Below are 21,402 nucleotides of genomic sequence, written 5' to 3'. Positions count from 1 at the left end.
CTACTTGCAAAGTCTCGGCAAAGTTCTAGCAGTTTACGATACGTGCTGCGAGGCTACGTTATACCTACCTTCTCGATCCACTTACGCCGACCTCCGTGCCACCCCCGCTCGCGTCTTGGAGGTCTGCTCGCCTACGGGGTAGCTTGTCCATAAATTATCACTCCACCGGGCACACAATAGCGACTAAAACTTTTCTGCTTAATCGAGTAAGAACCGCGAGTCCCGCGGGGGTAGTCGCCCCCAGCGATCGCCGCGATTAGGCCCGGCCTTTCTGCCGATCGATCACGATAGGGGATAAGCTAGATAAGCACGCGGCGTCCTTTTTCCATCGAGTGCCAGCCACAGAGCGGCTGCTCCGGCCGGGAGACGAGACACGATGCAGATTCTCCCTCTTATCAGAGGGTGGGTGGCTAACGAATTTTTTTTTTTCTATCTGTCGCGCTGGCAAGAGCGGTGGCCGGTGGAGCGTGGCCAACGACTCGCCGGTGCCGAAGGGAGAGAAAGTTGAATAGGTGTGTGCGGAGGAGTCGATGGGGTTATGCACGGGGCTGCGTGAAAATGTGTTTTACAAAGGGGCCCCGAGTTGTCGAGGGTTGTCCATGCAAAACTGCGCGCTGAGCAGCGTGCAGTTTTTTTTCGGGGCAAGGTAAATGGAGATTGAATGGCAGAGCTGTTGTTCGAGACCAACCCGACGGACCGGTTGATTTCGTGTTTCATGGAGGGCTCCGAGTTATCGAGGGTTTTCCATGCCGATAAGTGTCGACCGGTGAAATTGTTTGGAGGAGGGAATAAAGATCGAGTGGCTTCGGGAGCTGTTGCCCCGGATCGGCGATGCTGCAGCAGCTCGTTTCGCGATTCTTTCTCATACCGAATCGAAACAGGTTTATTCGAAAATCAAGTTTTTAATGGCCACGAGAGAGAGAGAGAGATAGAGAGAGAGTGCATTAAAGGTGGAGCAGAAGAGGGGCGAAATGTGTCGACGATGCAATCGACTTTATACCGCCAAGTTTCACGCACGACTTCCGAATCAGTTATTAAAAGTTGAAGCCGCCCGTTTTTTTTCCCCCCATATTATTTCTCCCTTTGGGACACGTCGAGCACCCTTTCAGAAAGTTTGCACTTGAACGGCTGAACTGCGACGCGACTGGATCGCAAAGTGGACCATCGAGTGGCAGAAGCCGTGGCGGGGGTAGGGGCTCGCAAATTATTAACGAGGTCCAGCGGCGAAGTTTCGCAACTGGGTGACGCGTTTAACGTGCTCGATGGAAATTTGACGACCGACGCGATGAATACACTCGTTGTATTTGTCACGGTGATCGCGTCGCGCCCGATGTTACATGCGACACGATCCTCACGCGAGCTGGATTGCTCTCGCGTTTAATACTGCTTGATAAACATACGGTGGCTCGCGACGAGCACGATCGGAATTCGAACGGGAAAAGTCCGAGTGCCCGGCTTCATCGCAAATCATACGCTTAACTCTATAGATTATAGATTGTAGGTACTCGAGGTGGACACTTTGCTGCTGAATGCAAACCCGGGGACTTCTAATCGATCAAAGGCTATCGCTGACTACTTCAGCTTCGAAAATGGACGTGGTATAGACTAGATAATTCTACAAAAAATTTCTGGGAGGCCACTCAGTGAAGAAGATTTCTTAGATACGAGCGATTCCTTAAGGGGTTATACCTAGTCAGGCGGCCGAAAAGAGGCGATTTTTTTTTTTTTTAAAAATGCAGAAGCATATATTTTGACAGAAGTTTTTGCACTTAAAAATCCCTCCGTCTTTCAGTAGATATTTATATAAAAAATTAGTCCACAAAAATTCAGAAAGATTGGTGCACTAGTTTTTCAGATATCTTGCTCACCGTTTTTAAAAAGGCTTCTTGGATGTCGTTGTATTTTTATTATAAACATCAATATTTTTCTACAAAAAAATTACCAAATGTTCTTTAAATATTGCTCTTTTAAGTGCGAAAAGTTCTGTAAAAATATATGCTTCCGCTTTTTCAAAAAAAATTCACAAACATTCGCCTCTTTCCGGCCTCCTGACTAGATATAACCCCTTAATACATACTTATGAAGATGTCCGCGGATGGGAATAATACGATCAACTTCTCAATCAAAGCTGGAATCACTGTCCACCTGTTATGGAACGGTCTATACTTATTCAATTACAAACAGCGAACACGATTCACCGAGTACGCTCGCTGAAAATTCAAGCTCCCTCTCGCGCGCAGATCGCGTTCGTTTCGAATCACATTCCTGCGAATCGATTTATTCGAGATTATCGGGAGAGGCCCGCTCGTCGCCGTATATAGGAAAATTACGTAGTAACCAGCCGGGCCAATTATCGAGAGGCCGATCTCCGTTACATCGAGGCATCGGTCCAGGAATAGCTCGAGAAATTTCGAATGGCCGGATTTTTACGAGTCGGGTCCCCCGAGTGCGTGTCCACCTTGACGCTTTAAAAAAGTGGAATCCGCGATGGGGACGATTTTACGAGCCCATTCACGGATTTATTCCGTCGTATTGGGGAACGCGCGCGAATGCGCCTCGGCTCGAAAGAACCGGACGCGCGGAGGAGGACACTGGGAACGTTCCTCCGGAGTTTCCATTGATTTCTCGGGGACCCCGAAAGATGGGACCCGTTACGTGGGAAGCTGCCTCCGGTCCCGAAAAGAAACTTTACATTTATTTAGCTGCTCCTCGTATGAGCGCGACGGGGCAGCCCGTTACCGTGCTGTTTGCACGCCGCGCTGATTTCAAATTGAATTCTCGATCTACCTTAAACATCCTTTCAATCATCGCCGTGCCGAACATCGATTTCGACCCACTGTTTTATACGCATGAAAAAACAGAGACGGAGGAAACAATTTCTGATTCCCGCCTATCCGGCCCGCGTGTTTGAAAACATTTCCACGTAGGTTCGTATCGGATTGAAACTTTATTTACTCTTCGCTGCAACTCATTCCCGGGCCTGCGCGTAACAGCGCAGAAAATAGAATCTGCATTTCGCGAGTTGCCCGTCATGACGCCGTATTGTGGAGAATTCCACGCTCCCAGGGATTTTTCAGAGCCCCCACCCTGAAACGACTTAACCGTAGCTTCGCCGGCGCCTTCAACGCTCCTAGGAGTAACGGCCCATCCGTCCTTCGTCACTGTTAAATGCACAGGGAGGGTTTCTGGCGGTGGAACGACCCAGTTAACAGGTTAATTCGTCCCCTTTCGCCGCGCGAGGGATTAACATCGCGCGCTTCATCGACCCGAGGTAGGGGCAGCGAGAAGAAGGGAATGAAAAAGGGAACGACCCGCGCGAAGAGGAAGAGGAAGCTGGCGGAGCTAGGAGAAATTTGTAATTAACCGAAAGAAAGAGCCCGGGCTAGAGGCTGAAAAATATATTAGTATCGAGGCTGGATCTGCTTGGTCGAGAGGCAGTCGGCGAGTCTGTGGCTCATGGATTCAAGGGAAAATTAAAAACTCGTTAACAAGAGCAAAATTACGAAACTCGTTAGCGGAAGAAGGAAAGGGGATGCGAATGGGTGGACCGAGGACGGGGGACAGGCGGGGATGGGCAGAAAGTTTCTAGGGGCTTTCCATTTGGATGTCGAACGGTGTGCACCGCGCGCCTCTTTGTCCGCTCGGAGCGGCCGGCAACATTAGGGAAAAAACAAATATCGAGTAACAAAAGGCGGGGGGGAACCGAAACCCTTCGGCCCACGCAGGTGTCCCCCCAGTGCACCGTGGCTTTACGACAACGAATGCCAATGTCGGGGCGACGTTCGAGCCGAAAACACGATTTAGGGTGGAATAATCCGTTTGGTAAAGGTCTCCACCTCCACCTCCGCCTCTCTCTCTCTCTCTCTCTCTCTCTTCGCCCATGTTGCTCTCTTTTTCTTTTGCCGCTCTCTACCAGCCTTCTTTTTCCTTTTTCATTTCTTTATCCGGTCTCTCTGTCGCTCGATTTTTTTCCACAGTATTCCCCCTTCGCCCCGTTTCCTTCTGCTCGGAACGATGTTGCCACGTGTACACGGCATCGACGGCTGGCCACGGGATCGAATTTAATTTAAAATGCTCCCGCCACTTTATAAATAGAGTGCGGAACGCAATACGCGCCGCGGTTCGTTACGGAATCAAGTTATTAAAAAGGCACGACGCACGGGATGATTTACCGCCTCGAATTTCGTCGGGCGGACCTGGAGGGCGGCTGGGGATAATGAGAGGGGCGCGTGGCGGTGCTGGTAAATTGTAACGATTCACGTTGGAGGATTCGGGGAAGGAAAAGCGTCGTGGCACGATCAGCGAAATCGTTTTGGCGATTGAGGTGAATTAAAAGATCGGGTGTTTGGTTGGTGGATCTGGTTTTAATAATTTTTATCGAATAAGAGGTTTATTTCTGCCCTCTGAACATTGCGATGCTCCCTCTGCGTCGATATCCTTCGTCTATCCTCGCTGTTTCGTTCATTCGCGGCACGAGCATGGCCAATCTCGCACGTCGGGTTCTTCTATTCCGCGTTTCATGCGACGAGATTTACTTGACCACCGCGTAACAGCCCAATTTCCGCCGGCTCGGGACACTTTAACGCGGATTTTCCGACACTGAGGACGTAACAACGGAATTGCTTCTTTTCCAGGACGAGTTCATCGGAGGATCGCACGTGCGCCGATGACGAAGCTCCCTTGGACCAGTCTTAAAGGAAGGAGGAGCTCTACGAGCTCGTAAAACGGCGCTGAAAGGTAACAAGTGTACGGAACTGTCACTCGTCAGGGCATCGCGGAATTTTTGAATTTCTATGCCCCGCCGATGGAACAAAAGACCGCAGGAAATACTTTCATGGAGCATGGTGCTTTTCATTTGCGGATCGACAGCCATTCGTCTGATTGAAAAGGATGCGAATTGTGACCGTGATTTGTATACAGAAAGCGTGCAGTTACCATGGAATTGTAATTCTTTGAAAGGACTCGTAGAACCATCGAATGAACAGCACCACAATGATCCTCCCGATTTGCCAGTCGCGTGACTTGCCAAAGTCTCACGATAATCACTGGTATTTCCAGGAAGATGTGTGATCGCAGAAGCGCACCGTCAGAAGTGGGGCGTAAAGCAAGAATAGGCGCTCGTAATTAGGCGCATTGTCCGGCTCGAGGGTTGGAAAGCGTTCCTCTATCGCTGCAAGTCGGTAAGACGACAACTCTATCGTGAGCTATTTATTGTACACCGTGTTTGCTCCGCGCCGCTACACCCGGCGAGCTCTGCGCTCAAAAGACACGCTGCAAAAATGCCGCTTTCTCTCGTCTTTTACCGCGCGCAGTTGATCCCGGGGGCGAAACTCCGAGATAGGCCAGGGCGGGCTTCGGGAAGGAATGAAATTAACCCGACTCGCCCGCCACCGCTATTTACCCAAAAATACCCGGCAACTCGACGTCAAACAAAGATCCCGGGGACGGGGCAGGGGGCGCCGGCGACTGCTGTAAGACGCTCCCCGAAGAAATTTAATTAACGCCGCCCCCGGTGGCCCGCACCGCGTTACTCGGATTCGCAAGTGGATTAACACGTTCGACGACAAAAGGCCGAGAATATCGTAACGAGATTCTTAGGATTCCGTCGCCGAGCGCCTCGTAGACGAGACTCGTTCGCTGGAAACGAGAAGGGAGAGGGCGGGGGGCCAGGGGAGGAAGAGGCTGGAAGGGAAAGTTCCTTAAGCGCATTTGTACTTTTCGCTCGGAACTTTTGATGTACCCCAGGGTGCTCTCGACTGCGTCGAGGGGTAGCCGCTTCCCTACAGGGCCACGCGTCGATCCTCGGCTATTTTTTCGATCGCTCGTCGACCTTTCCGGGACCCGAGGCCTGATTCAACGACCCTAAGCGCACAGTAGCTCCAGTATACGTATATACCCACTTTTTCAGACGAGGTATTTGAGGGTTTTACGGCCCGAGTTGCTGCCAGAGTTGAGGAAAGAATCGACTCGATAGGGGAAGGTTGTAGAAGCAGATCCTCTTTTTATTCTACCCTTGCACGCGCGGACACTTGGAGCAAAGTATACGTGTATCAGATACCATCCACAAATATTACAAGCATTGTTTCTGCAGAACGGAGGATGTTCGCATCAGCGAAAGTTGGGTACGCTTCGCTCGGGGTATCGGTAGAGTAGCGCTGCCATCCCCGAAAATGGATTTACGAGGCGTCGCGGAAGCGTGGGAAGCCACCCCCGCGGGAACGCGCCACCCTGTCCTCGGCTTTCTCGAGCTGCCGCTCGCGAGAGCGGAACGACACTTGCGAGTTCGAGGAAATGAGAATGTCGCGGGATCGAACGGCGAATGGAGATGCGGCACGTTCTGGTCCAGCTAACCCTGCGGTTCTTCGGGGATTTAGGGTGGCAGCTGGCGTGTTAACCCTTTGCAGAGACACTCCGCTCCCCTGCAGTTACTCCGCGAGTATTTTTCACGCTGCCGGCCTCTGCGGGGACTTTGAGGGTCGCTTGATATTCAGCAGGCCAATTTCGTTAGTTCATTTTAGAATTCTTAAGGTAGATGGGTGTGCGTCCATTGTCCCCTTCGGGAATCGGGGCTGCAGCTTCTCCTGCAGTCATTGTACAATCATTCTGAGCGCTGTTCCCCCCGTGGTGCTTAAAACTTCTCCAGCTACATCTCATATCGATGCTTTTTATTCCCGAGTTAGTCAGACAATTGATCCTAACTTTGTTTCCCACCCCCGAATCTACTCATTTTTATTATTCCATAGTGCTTGAAGTTTGCAGTGTACCCAGACGTAAACCCTTTGCGGTCCAATTTCATTCTCTCCAGCACAATTTTTCCATGTTTATTGCGGGGGCAGTTTTGAAGATACCTCCGCGGCTCTTCGAGGATTCGAAGTTGCAACTTCCACGTAGCGCAACCCAATTCGACTTTCTTGCCTCGGTTTTTCTATATTCATTGCGCAACCGGCTTTGGCGCTACTTCCGCGGCTCTTGGAGGATTGAAAGTTACAAGTGTAGTTAATCTTTTGCAACCTCCAGTCCGCTCTCTTTGCCCCGTTCTCAACTCCCGCGGCACACTTCTTCCCCGCAATTTTCCTGCATTTCTCGCGACAAATGTCTCTCGTCGCAACGATAAACGCGGGTACGTTCGCTGAACGGTTGCCCCGCGTACCCGTAGGACGGCGTCTGATAAGTTCACAGTCACGTTCAATTCAGAGTGCAAGCGGCTGCGCCGAATGACGCTGTCACAGAGTAATTACATGACGCGCCGCAGTTGCTATACGTAATATGTTTGTCGCCTTGCGTCACAGCGGGCTCGCCTCTGCAACTATGAATAATTTAGAAGCGTGGGGCCAGCGATGGCCGCGTTAAAAGAAGAAGCAACTAGGCTGCATCCGAGGGAACTCTGAAGATAGAGATTACATTGCCGAGCTCCACCGGACCCTCGGTTGAATTGCAAATGCCCTCTACTCCGCCATATTTAATACACTCCCCGGCGACACAACCGCTGCGCCGTAATTCGACGGCACCGCGAAACGTTGATAGAGTAATTAACTTGCCTCTATATCGATACCGTTTGCTCGTCGAAAAAATTATACACCAACGTTCGCTGCACGGCTCCAAGAAACTTACAGGACCAATTTAAATCTGGGCGATGCACGAGTCCTATTCTCCATCTACATTGTAACTTGATCCGACAACGAGCATCAACAAGAGCCAGTCAATTTTCTTCTGCCTCGCAGATACAGTACCCGAGAAAATGAATCCACCAGCAAACTCAGCGGGATTCAAGGGCTCCTTCCCTCGCCCAGGACATCTAGATAATTGACAGTCTTCATCCTCGATGTCACCCGGCACCCAATTTCATTCGCAGAATCTACGCCGCCCGCATACGGAATCGCGAAGTAAACGACATCAAAGTATCCCCCTTTTTTTCCACGACTCTCCTGGTTCCCGATCCCTCTAGGTCCCCATCGTCGACAGGCTTCATCCAACGTGTCATCTTTCGGGCAATCGTTGGGCCGCGGAATCTACGCGCTTGGACTACTGAGCCCTGGGAAGTCGACGACTGTCGAGGATCCACGGCAGACGCGAGCCAGTCGATGGTCGTGGAAAAATTGCTCTCGCTCGGGTCAGCCCCGTACGCAGAATCGCGCTGAAACACGAGCGTACGCGCGCCAATCTCTAATCTCATTTTCCTGAAAAAGGAAGCCCACGGACGTTATATTCCGTACACATCCTTAAACATGACCGCCTGCAGCGCGCCGGCGATCATGTATTATGCATTTGCCATCGTGAAGCGCGTACGTGCGCCTTCGCGTGTGCCCTCTGCACGGTCGTGAACCCCCTCGTGCGGGCACGCGTGTTCGTACAACGTGAGCCGTGGCCGCGCGCGCCGTTCACTTTCCTCTGGCAGAGGAGGAAAAGAATGCCGGACAGGCTTGGACGGACCCGTCCCACGTTAACTCGCGGCTCGAAGAGGAACGAGGAGCTTCCCTGCTTCTTTCTCCTACTTCTGACGCCTGTTACTTCCACTCAAATTCGAGAAACGAAGGAACTCGAACGGTGGTAAGACGAGGGAAGTTTCGGGTTTCGCGGAGACACGCGTGGAATTCGCGGGGTTGAAGGTTTCTCAAAGGGTGTTCCAGGGAAAGCGAGTGAAAAGTGTTATATATTTTCCCCACTGCGAATCTGGATCTCCATTTTTATATTCTGCCGTAGAAGGGGTGTTTGCAGTGACGAATACTTGAAAGACTGGAGCGGACAGTAGCTCGATACCAACGAAGATTTATCACGCTAAAAATAGCGCCGGCTAAAGTACCCCTCGCCGCTGCGGTCGTCAAAGTGTCTCTCTGAAAGGAAACCGATAACAGTCGCCGGGACTCAAATCCCAGAATCCCATAACGTCAATCTCTATTGGAGAAGCCGGGAACAAACGTGGCGAAGTTACTCTAAGTGCAAATAAAAGAACGCTGAGACACCGGAGATTCTGGGAAATCCAGGCTGCTCGCGGTACACATGTGTGCCTAGAGTAAACGATGAAGCACGGCGCAGGATAAGTTTAGAAGGATTCGCTGGATGCGCGTAGACTCCAGTCACCGATCTCGATTGGCCAGACATTTACGGCCCTTGAACTGCTTAAGCATCTTTGAGATTCTAACGAAGCCATTAAAGGCTACCACGATCGACTAACATCTCCAGGGACAGACTCGCCTGTGCTTTTCAGCCCCGAATAAAATTCACGTACAATTTTGCGCCCTTCGCAGAATCGAAGCAGAAAATGGCAGAACGAGTAATTTCGCGTTTATTTAATAGCCCCGCGCAATACGTTGCAGCTCCGGGCGCAATATAAAAATTATTTTCGCGGTCCGTTTCCGTCGGTGCGTTTTGAAAAGAGCACAAGCGCAGACACGAGCGAGGGCCAGGAGTAATTAATGTAGCTTAACGTGGCTACCGTGCCGGTTGTTTGTTGGCAAAAATTCTCGTTTCAGAAAAACGCGAGATACGAGCGACCGGTATAGGGCGGGGTCTGGTCGTGTTCCCTGTATAATTATACACGCGAGGTAAGAATGAATAATAGATGTCTAATTTCGCTAATAACAACGCAGGCCGGCGCTATGCTCAGTAAGCATTTTCGATGTTTCATGAGCACCCAAATTCGTTTCGAAGTAATCGCGTTTTTATCTCCAGAGAGCTGGTTAACGTAATTTCAATCGCTTTTGGCAGTTCGGCGGCTGTGCTACTATTTGAAGGCTTCATTTCGCAAATATTGTTTCATTCGGTGGAATAACTAATCAGGCTTCTATGGGCGAAATTGATTCATTACGTAATTAAAGTATCGCTTCATTTATTTAGAGGGAGATTGTGCCAGTGGGTTCATACACGTTTGACCATTGATATTCGAAAACGTTGCGATACGGCACACCGATATTTGAAAACAGGGTGGATCGCGACGCCTCCGCGAACCGCCGACTCTGAATTTTCCATCTGGCGTATTACATTACCTCAAATTTTAAATTTACAGCGTTAAATTACTCCGAATTTTACGCGCTGGATTCTCGGGATATGAATTTTTAGCGGTGCACGTAGCTTCTGCGGCCCGAGAACACGGGAGCGCTTTGCGTTAAATTATTCCAAATTACGCGCACTCTTTTTCAGACGATTTCCCAGAAAATGTATTTTCCCTTCAGCCCCGGCGTTACCGAGCCCCTTTAACGCGAATCGATGAAACGAGTTCCCATCTTTCCCATCGTTCCCCAACTCGACGATTCCTTGGCGACCCCGCGTGCCATTCGAACTTTTAAAAGGGGTTGCGGGAGGGCGGCCCTACGGGAACGTTTACCCTCTCAGTCGACTGAACTTATTCTGATTCAGCGCGTTTCTCATATCATTGATTGCAGCGCACTGTCTTCTATAATTTTTAAAGGAATTGCTCGTCCACGTCGCGATGAAATCAGCAGACAATAAAGGCTGGTAGATCAAATGGTTGCTGATACACGAAACCTTGGAGCAGCAGTTAATGGGCTACACCCCTTTTGGAAAAAGTTTCCGCGCAACGGCGAAGAATAATCGACCCATATATTTTGACTCCTCCGTAAAAGTCAGGAGAGTGGAGGACGACGGGACCGGCCTGAGGGAGAAAAGGAACGACGGGAGCAGTTAGTATCGCTACATTTGCGGGGAAAGAATGACTGATCGTAAAAGTCGCGAGGACGAGGCTCTAATATACCGTCCGTGAGAGGCTGAAACACGCGCAGCGATGAAATTCCGCCCGAGTCAGGCGACGGCGGCGGTTTTCGGGGGTGTTCCGGATCGATCGAGGGACCACGATCTTCGATACCCTTTATCGAAGAGGGTGGGACGGGCAGTGGAAGCATCTATCGATGGCCAGCCTCGGTGGGATCTCGTAACGGCGCGTAGCTCGCGATTTATATACCCATTCGAAATAATTAGAAGAGGATCGAGCTGCTAAATGTCTTCATTGCTCCCCCATTCTGGTCAGACATTCGATAAAGAAGCAGATTGGACGGACGATCGATCTACCTCCCATCCACGACGCACCGAAAACCCAAGTGTCATTGTAAAACTCCGACTACCACTGTTCCCTTTAAATTTTAACAATTTCCGCGCGGAATGCGCGATAAAGATAACGGAAGTTGGAGCATTCGCGAAGACACCACCGAGCGTCGACAGCGAGCATTCAAACTTTGCCAATTTTTTCCGGCCGCTTGGAGCGAAAACTACCAGTTGCAATTTTACAATATCGCTTAGTTTCATCCGCTCTAGCGACGTAGAAGGAACCCAGCAACGTGTTTCCAGCTTCGAACTTCTGAGCGTTCGTCGGCGAGCTTCGTAGCTTTCGGCCAGAACACGAAGGGACAAGCACAATTTGAATTTCCGAAAGTCACTTGCAAATTGCTCTTCGCTGCTTCCCTTCGACATCGATTGCAAGGAAATCCTAGTGGACTTCTCTCTGGAATAACAATTTCTGATTGATAGAAGCAATCGAGATCTCGATGCACATGGACGGTATCGCGATGAATTAATTAATTAATTTATATTTTCGCGACGGGCTCAAACGGACTGGTCCGCGAGCAAATCGTTCCGCGAGCGTTCATTTGGTCGGCGTAACTCGACGCGCAAACATCGACGGTTCTGGGTCGCGAGCAAATCTGGCTAGCGAAATATCGCCGGCGATGCGCGTTTTCATAAACGCGCTACCCTCGCGCGTGCATGGAAATTACGCGGCGCATTTACGGCCGCCACGCGCCGAATCTACGCTACTGTTCAGCGAAATTACGATTGCGAGAGTGGCGTAACCGGAAATAGTGCACGCAGAATGCTTTAATTAGCGTATCGCACGACGGCGATTACCAGCTTCAAATTTTTACCACTTTGATAGCATTTAACCTCGACGAGATTCACGGAATAATATTTCCAGTATCTTTAAACCGAAGACTGAATAATTGAATTCAGTCAAGCACGCATGAGATACTGAAATCTCAGAATTCAGACGACCGCTTCGACAGGGCAATTAGGCGCTAACTGGACTCGCCATAATGACCCCGAATCGCTGGATATTTATCCGTTTCTCATCAGGGCCGCGACGTGTCGTTGGCATCCCCTTTCCCCCGCGGCTGCCGTGTTTTTTCGCGTCGCTGGACGCACGATAATAATAAACGAATTTGACGCGATACGGCGGCCACGTGTTCCGGCCGCGTGATGGATCATAATGATCGGCGGAGTTGACGCGCGACAGCGACTAGAGATCTTGGCGTTCCCCTTTGGTCAGGTAGCGGTAAATAATTTTATTCGGGCCCTGTTCCGATGTCGCGCCCTTCCACCTGGCCTCTTTCAACGAAATTAACGCGAGGGGGTTGTTGTTGGGCCGCGGAAGTTGTCGGGTCTTATCAATCAGTTCTCTGTGTGTTTCTTTATTACATTTTCTTAATTGACAGGATCGAGCATTAGATACCATCCTGGGTGACGATTATCGCTCGGCCAGTGACAGGGGGCCGAGGATTGAAACGTTCGCCACTCGCGTGTTGCCGTTTTCCTGCCGCGTAATCAACCCTGCGACCCTAGCAAATGAATTGGAAAATTGCCATCTGATGAGCGCACTCCCGGATAGGGGAGGGCTCGGATTTAACTACGCGAAAACGATACACACCGTAGGTACCTACAGTTGGCGGAAGCTCTGTCGTGCGTGGCAGACGGCTAGGGCACGTTTCATTCGAGGCCATTTCGTAAATGAAACGGAGCAGGGCTGCCGTTTTATTAGCATCCAACGTGAACGTTAAAGCCGGATTTCCGCGTTCGAGTAGTAATAACCGCGAAGGGGCAACGCTTCGACGTCGTTGCTTCTTTATTCAAGGAGACCGCCGGATTTATTCATGGCCAGAGGGATGGCAGGGCACGAAGAGGCTACGGGACTGTACAGTCGCCTCGAAATCCTCACGGGTTGTTTCGATTTCAAACGTGTCGATCGCGAATCAGTTATTTCGACGAGCGGCGCGTGAACTTGATCCCCGATCCGAAATTCTGCCATTCGGTGATTTTAATCGCGCGTGAATACCACCGCTGACCGACTCGGTATCGCGCGCGGTTTCGAGCACCCGACTAAAAAGATGCGGCCAGCCGTGATCCAGCTCGCAAACGAATTGGAAAACGATCATTGTATTGTACCGTACACGGTGTGTTCCGTTCGAGCGACTGTGCCTCGGGTAACCAGCGACTTTTTCCGCGCAAAGAATCCCTGCTCGAGTTTCTAGTTTGCATAGCATGGACGTAGTTGGGCTTGGGTTCCCTCGTGTCCCGATTTCCTTCGCGGAAACTATCTACCTCGAATCGTGCGAATTAAGATACCTAAGATGCCGATATCACTCTGGTGTTACAGACCAAGTGCTGTGTCGTGTTACTTAAGTCTTCTTACAGGATAATTCTTATCCTCCTACGTTTCGTAGTGGGCCACGTCTCGAATCACTCTGTTGCAGAGACTCTCGGAGATACCTTGACTGAAGAGTCTTCCAAGATTCCCCAAGGATCTCTTCAATTCCCCTGGTTCGCCTTCTTCGAATCATTCTTTGTTTGGAAGACAAGCAGTAGCGAATACCATATCGCTACTACTACCCATAGAAGATTTCGTGAAGTAGAAGATTAGAAGAATAAGTGAAGGAACATAAAATTAGATTTCGTGAATTAGAAGATTAGAAGAATAAGTGAAGGAACATAAAATTAAACAGCCGTTGCGAACGCAGCGCCGAGCATCAAAGGCTCTCTAAGCCGCGGTTCCTTTTGAATTTCGGCATGGAAGAAACGTAATTGGCGAAGCATGTATCCTCGCAGGACCCCTTGTCAAATCGCGAGCCTTTGGCCACATATTCTGACTCCGCTTGCATTTCGCGCTTATCGTCATTGCTCGCGCGATCAAACTCCGGTTTCTTCTTATCTGGCCAACCGCGCAAACACGATCCCAGGAAAACTGACGAACTGACTCCGCTCCCACGAACCCCTTATCGGCCTCGTGGAGCCTTAACTCGTTCGCGGTCCAACTCGCAACTTCGTGCCCGTCGATGCGCGACCGAGAGATCGAACATCTCGCTATCTGCGCGGCGGGGAATGTTCCTCTTTGGAAAATTATCGTGTCCCGCTCCGAATGCTCCGCCTCGGGATTCTATTACCCTTTGGACCTGAGGGGAGTTCGTCCAACGCTTCAGGACGATTCTAGAAACGGGGAAGAAGGACGCTGCGCGCTTTCAGAGATCTTCTTAGGAGGAGGAGAGGAAGATGGAGAGGGATTCTGGGTGATGTTAACAGTGTAACTTGAGTACTTTAGAGGATTAAGGGCAAAAGTTATTCAAACGCATTGTACGATGGTATAGCAATGGAGTGGAATATTTCAAGTGCTCGTGCATCCTACGTGTGGTGCTCGATTATGGGTCCAAGCGGTATCGAGGCCTATGTTTCGATACGATTGTCGAGTCGAACGGGGCCGTGGCCGGGTCCCCGATGTCGCTTTAATCCTGCTTCGCTTTCAATATATGCGGCATGCATTATTCAAGCAACCGGTAACGACGTGGACCGACGATCGTCGGTGCGTATATGGGTCCCGTATTAAACCGTACGGTGGAACTCCGCTGTTCTTCCGATGATCTCGTTCCCTCCGACCGTACGCCCTAAGGGCACTCGAAACTTTTCAGATCGGGAAGCGATGCCATTTCCCAAATCAATTTCCGCAAAACCGAAGGGTCTCCGTGCACGGAAACACCATTCCACGTTGTCGATTCATTTCTCCAAGAAGAGTCTCCTACTCACTCCAGAGCGCTCTGTGTACTCTGTTTACTCTGTACATATACTCTGTATCCCATAATCAATGGAGTCTGAAGCGATACAGCTGGCCTCCAGGGAATCGACGCGTAGCTACAGCGATCGTCGTCCACTTTCGAAATACTGTTACACCCCGAACGATGGTCGCAGCGATATCAATAATCGCTCGACTCGGCTGCAGCACTCGTCGGCAGTTCCCCTTGGTGGCTCGTTTCGAGAGCTCGAGCAGGTCTAATCGGAAGACGCCGGCGCGATATCGGCTTGATCCGTGGCAACGTCGCCGACTCCACCTTTGCTGTCCTGATCTCTCCGGTCCGCTTGTCGTCGCGAGGGTCCGCGCGCCGCCCACGCAGCCCGCCTCGAACCTCATCTTATGTTATGCTAATAACGCCGGCGAAGAGAACATCGGCCCCGATACTGACTCAGCCCGGATAAGATAACCCAAATCCCCCCCCCGTTGGTCCGGATCGACCGGGTAATTAAGGTGTCCCTCGACGTGCAGGGCGGATTGCTCCTCGTCCTCGTTGCCGCGATCCCTCGTCGTAGGAGCCGCGGCCAGCGCTCGTCGAAGCCCGCCACGGATCGGCAAGAATTAAGTTCTTTCTTCGACGGATACGTCGGATATCTTAATCGCCGCTATTCCCTCGAGGTCCAGGCTCCCGGAGCGAGGAATCCGCCCGCGGGGGCTGAAAGATGGAACTCCCGGAATGCGTTCCCCGGCTTAATTAAAGACTTAATCGGGGTAATTAGCGTTATGCGTTTTCGCCGGGTCGATGGAATGTTTAAGAAGTACCTAGACGGCGGGATGGGCGAGTCGAGCGGGTAAGAAACCGATCCCTTGGATCCCACGGATCGATTCCTCGTTCGGGGGGGATTGGTTGATGGAAGGTGGCTGCGGAGGATGGCTGTGACGAGGGTAGGTCTCTGTTTCTTGTAGCGAAGCGGTGGAATAAATGTGGGCTAGGATATCCTCCGGTGGAATCCGGAGGATTTAAAACATTCTACGGAGAAAAGGGAGGTGGAAAGATTAGCTCGAAGCTACACGGTATATAGCTAGCGCGAGGAGAATCGTATTTATGAACGAAAGATCAGCAAGAGGATTTCGACGGGGGGTAGGAAAATAACCGTAAGTTGCTCGATCGAGCTTCGCTCTGGGAGTGGCCTTTAGGGCGAGTCATCACGGGCTATGGGGAAGAAGAGGGCGAAACCCGGGAGGGCGATGGGGTTCGTAGCTCGCGCGGGACAGGATGCAATATCGGTGCAATATTGCCCGAATATATAGAGGGGTACGTCTATGCAACGGCGCGGCGGAACGATACCGCAAACCGTTTCTATAACTCACGCGGCAGAAAGAAAGGGAGCGGGCGTGGAGATAGCGCGTTCCGCCACCGAGGAACATCCTTTCTCTATTTCCATAGAGCAGGAAAAGTTCACCGGTGAAACACCCACGCGTCCCCGGCGTTGCCTCTTCCCGCGTTTGACGATTCGTTGCCGCGTTCCCAGCCCGCTGGACCGGAAATTTAGACAGCGGGATCGGTTGCCGGCGTCTCTCCTTGAATTTCAATCCGGGGACAAGAATGCGGTATCGCGTTCTCTGCGCCCGAGCGCTGGGCAGCGACTCCAGTGTTTCTTCTATTCCGTGGCGGCGCGGGCGAGGAGGGTCGTGTTGCGGAGGGATAATGATTGTTCCGTGATGGTGAAAATTGTGGACTGGGATACGCGGCTTTGATGGATGGAGGGTCAGCCGTGGAACGGAGGAAGATGGACACGAGCGAGCATGTAGTCTGATGATGATGGACAATCGTGGGGCTGGGTTAGGTCAGAACATGGGGGAATGGGATTCGGTGCTTACCATGGAGCTAGGTCGACGAATAAGCTCCAACCACGCAAATCGGAGAATGTAAAAATTATTCAATCGCCTGGAACGTCAAATATCGTTGGAAAATAGCACCAGGCTCGTTAACAAAACAGAGTAATAGGAATTTAATCGTTGGACGGTTAACCAGCGACTGCAGATCCGCAGGAAAAACACGAATTCAAATCGGTCCGTCGAAGGGGTTAAGCAACGAATAAATAAGCATGGAAAAACACGTCGGGGCGGTCCTCGACGGGCTCGCCAAGACACGAGGCCGTCGCCGATTGCATAATATCGGCGTCTCCAGAGTAAATAGAATGTCGGGCCAACGAGAGACCCCCGTTGGCTGCTGGCAGGGGCTGAGACCCTCGTCTGGAGCAACGGGCACAAACGTTAACCGCGAATTTATTTCGGCCGAAAGGAAAATCGATTCGTCCGCATCCAAGACTGTGTCCTCCGCCGTGTAGCAATCGTCTCTGATTCACCATATTTTAAACAGTAATCACCGATGGGTCACTGATCAGTATTGCTATTTTTTTATGACGTTCTGCCGTGGCCATCAGCGCACGATGCAGCGCTTCGATATTGGATGCAATTGCATTCCTTATTCCTGCGCCACATTTCGTAATCGGTTTTGCATTAGGGACAGGGGCGGATCGGTACCAGAGGGTGGCTCTAACGATTCAATAGAAGCTCTGCAGCTTCGCAGTAATGAGAACCGCAAGATTGTAAAATCAATTTTGCGCAGTAACGCGCGATATTTGGAATCTGGTCAAGATTCTCCTCCACTTTGCTGCGGCTGATCGAAATACCACCCTTCAGCGATGCAACGGCGGATTTTTGTGGCGATGCGGGCAAATCGTGGATTCTTAGATCGTAATATAGGGGAGACCGGGGCTGGTAGGCCAGTTTTTCAGTTTTGGATTTTTCATGAAGTATGTGGACGAAATATCATTAAACCGATTAGTATATTTGATAGGGCATCCGTTTGGCTATCTGATTGAATTGTTAAGGTTGACTCAATGTGACGATCGGGGTTGGTTGACTTACAGTATGGGGTAGGTTGACTATAGGTACAATCAATTAAGAAAATGTTATTAGTAACATATCTCAGTGGTAATAAAATAACACAATGCCACAAGAGTTGTTTCATTATAAAATATTAATTTCTTTCTTTCATATTTTAATAATAAACTGAAAAAATTTTCAACTTGACTACGCAGTCAATTTTTTGACAAACGCTGATAACTGTTAAAAACGTGCGATCGCGGGTTCGGGCATAAATGCACGGCATAGTAGAAGTGATTTCTTTCTACAGTAAATATTTCCGCAGTAGAGCATATGTCGGTGCAAAGTTATTAACAATTAGTCAACCTACCCCTTGAGACAAACAGCCCCGGTCTCCCCTAGTTACGTACTACGTATTATATTCGAACATTTGATGAACTCCTTTAATTTACCTCAGAGATCACGTCAGGAGGTCACTTTCCTCGAATGCTGAAGCTTGCACTTCCTGACAAATGATAAAAGTCAGAGCTGGTGACCCGCTGGCCACCTCGTGGGCACTCCGCAACCGATCCATTCTTCGAGAAAGCCGAAAAGTGTCAAGCACAGCATCGAATAGAATTCTCCCCAGAGTCATGATTTCATACACGACGAAAGGGATGTTATCTACAAACCATTCTCCACCAATTCACACGAGAGTACCTCCAGTCACTTTATCCAACCACAACCCCAATCTTCCGCTAATCGAAAACACCCATCGCGAATTAGGAAGACCTCGCGAAAGACAGCGAAATAGCGCGAAGATATACGTCCCCTCTGCGAGAGGGGGCGCGTCGAAAGCGCGGTCGTTGGAGAGCGATTCGTTTAATAACCATTTAACCGATAACAGGGAGAAGGGCTGGGGGCCGAGTGATAAATATAACATCGTGCAGGATGGAGTGTTCCCTCCGTCTGAAGTTGGACGCGGATATATACGGGCATAAAACATTAAACAGCGCGGGGCGGTGGTGGTGCACCCCTCGCTGCTCGAAAAGGACCCCAGCCGCCGCCCCCTGCCCCGCGGTTTTATTGTTGCTTCCAGGGGAAACGCGGCTCCTTTGATTTCTCCGGTTCGCCTCGCCCTCGGCCGCGTGCTCGAGTGGCTGGCGCGCAACCCTTTTATTTTTAATTGAATTTAAATGTCGCCACCTCTGTGGGGGCTCGGCTCGGCGAAACCTCGAATTACCATTTGCCTTGTTCGAGGCGAACCGTCGAACCGTCGAAACCGTCGGGGTCGCCGAGGTCGCCGAGTCGTCGCCCGGCATATGCGTGCAATCACGAATCGCGCATCGATGCGTGCGCGCTTCCGCATGCACGCATCCCGACGCATCCCGACGCGACCACGAATCGCGGATCGATAACATTATCGAGCAGCCACGATTCCAGCCGGCAGCTATGACTGTTGGCTTGATTGCCGAGCACTCGCGATTGCTCAATCCGGCTTCTCTCTTTTTATCGCGTCACACCGTTATTACCGTGCCATATCGGGAAGAGGCTACCCTCGCGCGATCCTGTTGCGATTCTTCCAGTGACGAGAACTGAAAGCGAACAGAGGGGCAGCGGGGATCGATCCTCTTCCATCGATCCATTTAAATATGTACAATGTTCCAAACTCCGCGACTTCTGCAGGGTTAAACGCATTTTTTCATAACGCGTTTTTTCTCCGTTCGAGGAGTCGCGAGGTGGGTAATAGCCGGGGGCGGCATCACGTAGCCGACGACAGGGATTAATGTCTCAACGGTGTAACCGCCGCTGAATGTTCTCCCCCGCTTTCCACGGAGATCCTCCGGCGAACGCGGGGGTCAAGAGTAACGAGATATCGTCCGATTTTTCCGCCGACGATGTCCACGTTCTCGTTCGCCTTTCGCGTCGGCGGTGTGAACGCTAAGACGACAACGTTCCCGCAATTGTCGCATTAATTCCTGGCGCCACGGTTTCGAAATTAAGGAGCTCCGAAGCGGCGGTTAATTCGAGAACCCTCGTTTGCCGTCACCCGCAAACACACGACCCTCGGGCAGATTTCCCATTAGATTAGAGAAATCAAAGGCCAGCGCGTCTTGCCCGAGACACCCTCTGAAATATGCAGATCCCCCTTTCCTCGTGGAATTTTCTGTTTAGCGCGTGTCTGATACCGTGCGCTTGAAAACCTTCCAGGAACGATCCCGCTGACTCTGATAGATGTGGCAATTTCGGTAGATCCGTTTAAACTTTCAGTATTCCTTTTCCTCCCCGCCTTCGTTCCCCGCGTCGCTCGTGTTCTCGAACGTGAAAGGGATCCCTTGATCACTGATCAGCCGCCAAAGGAAATAGCGCACGTTTGTGCGTTGAAGAAAATTGCACCGAGGGTTGACTCGGTGTCAATTTTTGTACGATCATTTGACAGATTCGCCGAGGAGCTTCCGAACCAGGGGTTGAAACGGTTCAGGGAATAACTGTCTCGAACTGTTATATATCGGTTCTGACTGAAATAGTTATGAAGAACCGATATTCTAAATAACTGTTATAAGGAACCGAAATTTCTGGCTATATCGATTTTGGTTACGGTTCTGCAGAACCGATATTATATCGGTTTTATAACAGTAATGTTATCCTTTCTGTTACGCATCGGGTATGCGTAGTACGTTCCAAAATATTTACGATCAATGTCACATTTTTTAAAATGGAAATTCGATTTGTTTATAAGTCTTTTTATCCCTGGGCCTCTCTATCTGGTGTCTCTCTTTTCAAAACTCCATCAATGCAGGAAAAGCCGAAATGAAAGACAGCATCTGTAAATTAAGTATTGAAAAGAGAAAAATAATTAATATAAAATTAGTAACAAGTTTGTACATATTAGGAAAGTTATTGCTATTAGTGTTAGTAATACTTTAAATTAAGTGTCAAATTAATATTAGTCGCAGTGTATAGTAGTTATTAGTGATATTTAAAAACGTATCGACATAATGAGCCGAAAGAAATGCGACATTGTTCGTAAGTATTTTAAAACGTGCGATGACAGAATGAAAATGCGATGTATAGTTGGAAGTTGCTCTGCAACAATTTCGGTATGTATACACAATTTATTCTTCGCTTAAATTTTTAGACACTTAACGGGGCACCCCATATTAATAAGGGTTTAACTTAAACGTAACTTAAAAAAAAAATTATTTCAAACTACTTTTGAGAATCAATTAATTCTTCACAGATTTATTTTTTAATCATAATTTAAAAGGCGCTTACGCATGGTTGAGGCGTGCCGAGCCCATAGCGAGAGTTTACTGTATAACCGATATATAACCGTTGCGGAACCGATGTAGGCCAGAACCGTTTTCACTCGTAACTGTTTCAAGGTCATTTCGGTTCCCATAACTGTTTCGAGAACCGAAACCGATATCATAACTGTTTTCAACCCCTGTAATCCGAACTGAACGCCGCAGAATTGCGCATCTCAGAAACTGCAAGCTGCAGCACCGGGCATAAATTATGGAAATGCTCGGGAGCGTCGAAACAAAAGCCTTCCTGTTCCAATGGGCAGCTGAAAAATTGCATCGCCATCGATTCGAGGCCGCGTTTGTTAATCGTCGGACGGAAAGCAATACGTTCCGGTGCCGGGGGAGGGGAGGCGGAAATCGAGCGTTGCACTTATCGCGAGCGATCGTTTCGCCGCGCGCCACTTCTCCCTCTTCCACCCTACTCTTTCTCGCTTTTCCGCCCTTCGC

The 21,402-nt window shown here is 50.1% G+C and overlaps 1 long non-coding RNA gene across 3 annotated transcripts in view; it reads left to right on the top strand.

Moving 5' to 3' along the window:
- Positions 1–21,402, top strand: part of LOC143377721 (uncharacterized) — an 83,860-nt gene that overhangs the window by 31,539 nt on the left and 30,919 nt on the right. For all 3 annotated transcript variants that reach the window (XR_013087396.1, XR_013087395.1, XR_013087397.1), the window contains exons 2-3: positions 4,635–4,737; positions 5,059–5,180. This is a non-coding gene — a long non-coding RNA (uncharacterized LOC143377721). The remainder of the gene's footprint in view (positions 1–4,634; positions 4,738–5,058; positions 5,181–21,402) is intronic.

This window comes from Andrena cerasifolii, chromosome 16, assembly GCF_050908995.1.
Source record: "Andrena cerasifolii isolate SP2316 chromosome 16, iyAndCera1_principal, whole genome shotgun sequence".
NCBI lineage: Eukaryota > Metazoa > Arthropoda > Insecta > Hymenoptera > Andrenidae > Andrena > Andrena cerasifolii.
The sequence above is the reverse complement of the archived record's forward strand: the minus strand, read 5'-3'. Positions and strand labels throughout refer to the sequence as shown.